Here is a 6000-nt window from a genome sequence, read left to right as displayed (position 1 = left end):
GTATGTGAGCCCAGGAGTCTGCTTACTTCTCTTGTATGGATTCAGCTCGGATGTCCAGATAATCAGTTACCAAGTGTGTGGTGCAGGTTCTCAAGTACAGTCAGATGGGCAGAGGTGATTGGAGTAGGTACAGGTACCTGGCTACAGTAGGGGGTCATGTGTGGAGCAATGCAGGGGGCTGATGGCTGCCCCTGAGTGTCTGGGAGGAAATCGCATCCCTGTTCCCTAGAACTTATAGGTGGGTGGGTTTTGTAGCCAGGCTATGGGCAGCCAATGATGTTGGCTGTAAGGATGGGACCAAAAACCAAACCCAGTGCCGTCTAGTCAATTCTGACTCGAAGTGACCCTACAGGACAGAGTAGAACTGCCCCCATAGAGTTTCTAAGGAGTGCCTGGCGGATTTGAACTGCCGACCATTTGGTTAGCAGCTGTAGCACTTAACTACTATGCCACTACGTCATCTCTCCAAGGATGTGAGGCACCACTTATTCTTAGACCCCTGTTGCAGGTGGCTAGGTGGTGTGGGTGGAGCCACCAGTCCTCAGGCCCCTGATCTAGGTAGGTGAGGACCCTGCATAATGGGCAGAGTGGTGTCAAATATCACGAATATGCCACTCCCCCTTTTAGCTGATACATTTGAAAATAAGCTTCAGGTATATAGCCTGTTGTACTGTGCTAATGAGGGCCTATGCTATTGAAATGGGCCCGCACAGTTCTATGCAGGGGTGTAAGACATTCAGAGTCCTTGGATCATTTATGCCTGTGCCTAGGCAAAGGGGCTGTGCCTTCCCTGAGTTCCTGGCTTAGAGGAGCTGGCAAATTATTTTTTCCTGTTTGTTAATTTGTTCACTCTCCAAAGCTAAGAGAATGGCTCAGGGCACACGATGGATCCTACTTCCAGCCCAGGGAATGTGGCAGTCACTGAAGCCAGCCCAGCCAGGTGCAGAGCAGGGAAGGTGCAGGCAAATGGGAGAGAAGTTCTTCCGTAAGGGGTTGTTTTTTTGCTTCCCGCAGTAGGTTAGACACATGTACTTATCTTTTGCCCACTGAGCGCAGCTTCTCACTGGTTCTGGAGGGGTGAGCAGATTCTCTGCTGCTTGGTCTCTCCTGCTGCGGAAAGTGCATTCGAAGTGCAACTGCTTACCTCACTGTGCATGCCAGCTGATTCCGTGTGCAGGGTGCCAGTTCCCACTGATTCAAGTTTGGCTACTCGTCTGTGCTGCAGAACTATCTGTCCCTCCCCCTGCCGCTCAGTCTGATTCCTCAACTTTGCCTTTGATGTTCAGGGATCCTAGATTGTCATATATAATAGATTCACTTGTTTTTTTTCAGGTCTTTGTTGTAAGAGGGACCACAGGAAGTGTATGACTACTCTGCCATCTTGGCCTGTCTCTAAAGCATTTTAATTTTGAGAAGTGGTTTGTTTTTAATTTTTAAATGGAACAAAGCTTTGAAACAAGTTTTGGAGTCTAGCTTTAAAATATCTGTTACCAAAGAGATATTGAAATATTCTACTCCATCCGCAGTCTTCGTGAGATTCTGACATTAGTTAACAAACATAAGACATCAACAAGTGATTTCTGGAAACAGGGATCTATAAAAGAGGTCTTTTCAGGTCAAACTTCTCATCTGTGCCCTCTCCTTCTCTCTTCTTCTTCCTGAACCCTCAGATCATTTGACACACCAAAACTCATTTAGGCCAGTCTGGGTTGGCTGAGGCTTCCCTTTGATGCCCCACTATCTGGGGAGCAGGCACTAGGAAGCAGATGGTATGTTTTACGATTCTAAAGAAATTAGCGTTATCTAGTTTTTTTTTTTAGTGTTTGTGCCACCTTTTATAGTTTACAAAGCACTACACACAAATCATCCCATTTGATCCTCGTAATAGCCTTTTGAGATTGTAAAAATGGATGGGTGTTGTCAGGTCTCCTTGTTTAACTTCACAAGTGGGGAGGAGAGAGAATCACCATCATCAGCATTAGCCCAAGGCTTATTCCTTTGAGGTGGAGGTCAGACATACCTCCGCCTTCCGACCTTCTTTACCTATTCTGACAACAGCCACCCCTCTCACAGCATTCTCCACTTCCCTGCTGGGTTTGATAATTCCTTGTAATGTCCACACAGAACTCACAGATCATACTCACAGTTATGGGATTTATTAGGGAAGTAATAGGTTACAATTCAGAATCAGGAATGACTGAGAACACAGTTTTTTTTTTTTTTTTATAAATCAAGACAGCTTCTCACCTGTCCCTGCAGGCAGGCCTTTCTTTCACCTCTCACCCCTCAGCCCCTCGGCCCCCTGTCCTGGCTTCTGCTCTCCTTGGGCAAGTGTTATAACTTTTTAGCTCCACCAACAAGTGTCTGGAGGCACTCCACTCCTTCAGTAAGCCTGTCCAAAGGCGTTTAGCCGTCTCACTACATGTGTTGACACACCCACTGTAGCTGCCTCCTTGCATGGGCCAGGAGGCCTGCTGTGCTGTCTTGCACCAGTCTCCCGGTTTACTTCCTCCATTTCTCTGCTGCTGCTTCTTACTGTTTTCAGTGTTACAGTTCTCTCTCTGTCTCCTGGGTCTAGGAGGTTTTTAGCACAGGGACGCTGGGGCCCATGGACACACTTTTCTCCTGGCTCTTTTTCTTCTTGATGGTAGTGAGGTCCCCTCTCTGCTTCTGGGATTGCCTCCCTTTCAGACTAGCAGGATGGGAAAACCAACCAGTCTTCTCATTAGGGTTCCATATACCTTATTTGCATGGTCCCTCCCCTGCAAGTGTTCCATGCATCTTATTTGCATTGCCTTCAAGCTCCCCAATCCCCTTGGTGGGCCACAAGCACCTTTTTTGCATAGTCCCACACAATCATGTTGTGGGAATCACAAAGGCCATGGCTAGAAGTGTCATTTTAAAATAATACACTATACTACAGAGATGCATTAATATCTTCACTTAAAACAACAACAACAAAAAACCAGTTGCTGTTCAGTTTTATTCGCCAGGTCTCTCTTACGAGGTGCCTCTGAGTGGACTAGAACCACCAACCTTTTGGCTGTAAGCGAGTGCCCTAACAGCTTGCATCACCCAGTTCTAATGGAGCTTCCTCAAGGGGGTGGAAAGAATTTGCTTACCTGACCACCTTGGTATACTGTCTTGGCCCATTTCTTGCTTCTAGATATTTTTTTACTGGGTCTTTGTCTTTGTTTGTGTGCCTGCTAAGAGGACCCCCCTGAATGTGGGTCTTCCTCTGCTTGCTAGTCCAAAAATGGGTGCTTCAGCTCTGTCGTTCTAGCTTCTGATGCTGGATCAAGGCCCTTTGCTAGGTGGCTCGGGCTCTTCTGCACTGTGTGAGAGGGTGTGTTTTAAAGATCTTTGGCTAAGAAACATCTCTTCCAGCTTGGGATAAAAGTTGCAAATGTATCTTTCAAATATACCATCATTTGTCTTGGGTAACAGTAACGGCATTATTCGGGTAACAAGGAGAACGTGTACTCAGGAATCCCTGAATTCTCAATTGTGTGTGGGTTACACTTGCAATTCACTTTGGCTCTCATCAAACCCCTATGAAGTAGTTCCTATTCTCTCTATTTAAGAGGTTGACAATTTTAAAGACCACGGCTTGGGTCAGCTTCATCTTAGTCATCTCAATGATATCTTTACTTTTTAAAACTTTAAAGAGGTCTTTTGCAGGAGATTTGCCTAATACAATACTTTCATATGCCTCATCTCATCATTTCAATTGCCTCAGATGCATGCCAAAATTGGATAACGAAGACAGAAGAACTGTTATGTTCAAACAGTGGTGCTAGTAAGGAATATTGAATATACTGTGGACTTGCAGAAGAATGAACAAACCAGCCTTAGAAGAAATAAAACCATCCTTAGAAGTGACGATGGCAAGACTTTGATTTGATTACTTTGTACATGTCATCCACCAGGGAAGACCAGTTGCTGGAAAAGAACATCATGGCTGGTAAAGTAGAAAGCCATCGAAAATGAGGGAACCCCTCCATGAGACAGACTGACAGAATACCTGCAACAGTGAACTCAAATACACCAATGTTCAAGATGAAAGGAAAGGACCAGGTAACAATTTTGTTATACATAAGGTTGCCTGGAGTTTGAGCTGACTCAATGGCAAATAACATCATTTAACAGGTGAGAACAGTAACGCCTAGGAAAGTAAAGTGACTGGCCTAAGTTCTGACCATTAGGCACAGGCAAGTATGAATATTTTTCTCAAGGCTCCTCTTCCCAGTCCAAGCAATCACTAGGCAAAATGGCAAAAATTAGACGTAGAATGAACTGTTATGGAAATTCTTTTTCTGGGAAAAATGGAATGGGTTCTGTTTCTTGAATTTTCAGGGCTGTGGTGTGAAGAATTGCTTTTATGTGGCCTTTCTCGTCACGGTCTTGTAACTCCCGCCAAATGACTGCGTGGGACGATGCAAATGAGGTGCTTGTGGCCCACTAAGAGGATTGGATAGCTTGCTAATAATGTAAATAAGGTGCATGATGCCCTTGTGGGGGTGAGACCATGCAAATAAGATATATGGAATCTTAACGAGGGGATTGGTCAGTTTTGCATCCCGGTAGACTTAAAGGGAGAGAGAGAGAGAGAGGAGTTGTAACACCGAAGATAGTGAGAGATGCTGGCACAGCAGTAGCGAGAGAAAGAAACAATGACAGCAGAGGCAGCAGAACCAGGAGATGGGCAGGAGACTGTGTGGTCGGCTTCCCTACCCACAGAGTGAAACAGCTGAGTGCCTTCGGGCCAAGGCTTAGTGGCAGAGTGAGGTGTCCCCAGGCACTTATTGGAGGAGCTAAAGAGCTTTGTGGCACTTGCCCAAGCAAGGCAGAGGCTGGGCCAAGGGCCAAGGGCCAGAGAGAGGCTTGCCTGTGAGCACGGGTGAGAAGAGGCTGTCCTGATCAAAGACCTGTATCCTGAGTATTTCCTGATCCTGAATTGTAACCTGTTACTTCCTTAATGAACTCCATAACTGTAAGTATGGTCTATGAGTTCTGTGTGGCCATTGTAACTAATTATCGAACCCAGCAGAGAAATAGAGAGTGCTGTGGGAGGGACAGCTGGTGTCAGAAATCTTAAAAAGGTTGGAGGATGGAGGAATGTCTAACCTCTGCCTTATAGGAATCAGCCCTGAACTGTTGATTCTCTTTCTCCTTGCGAAGTTAGAGATCAGATGCCTTTGCCAAGCTATTTTTACAAGGGCACACTTTGTAATTTTGTACAATTAGAATTTCTCAGTTTTCATCACAGATAAAGAAATAAATCAATAAAACTGGGATGGTATTAAAAATGTATTTAATAATAAATATTTTTAATTAACATTTGCATACTTTAACTAATATTTTTTACTTATATTTTATTCAGTTGTTAGCACTTTAGTTTTTAGAAATATTTTATATTGCAGAACAACTCCATGGAATTTTGAGTCCTGTTAAAAATTTTGGCTTGTTTCCAGAGAAATATCTAGAATTTTGAACAAGCATCACCACAAAAATTCACAGTGCTGGGGAGGCATTGACTTTACAAATTGAAGGGATTTATTGGTGATTCCTGGAAACGGCATTTTTTGACAGGCACGGGGGCCTTGGGCCAACAGGGGCTTTCCCAATCCTATTGTCATCTGTGCTCTTCCTCTTCCTCTGAAGTCCACAGGCCATTTGACACAAAAGGAGGGCTTGGGTTGGCTCCGCTTTGATGCCACGCTATTTGAGAAGCAGGCACTAGGGAGCAGATGGTAAGCCCAGCAATTACAAATAAATGGTTTTTGTTAGGTGCTGTTAAGTTGATTACAATTCATAGAGGCCCTATGAACAACAGAATGAAACACTGCCCAGTTGTTTACCATCCTCACGATGGTTGCTATGCTTGAACCCATCATTGCAGCCACTGTGTCAATCCATCTCATTGGGCGTCGTCCTCTTTTTCGATAACCTTCAACTTTACTATGCATGATGTCCTTCTCCAAGAACTAGTCCCTCTTG

Source organism: Loxodonta africana, chromosome 3 (genome assembly GCF_030014295.1).
Source record: "Loxodonta africana isolate mLoxAfr1 chromosome 3, mLoxAfr1.hap2, whole genome shotgun sequence".
Classification (NCBI taxonomy): Eukaryota; Metazoa; Chordata; class Mammalia; order Proboscidea; family Elephantidae; genus Loxodonta; species Loxodonta africana.
This window is presented reverse-complemented; position numbering follows the sequence as displayed.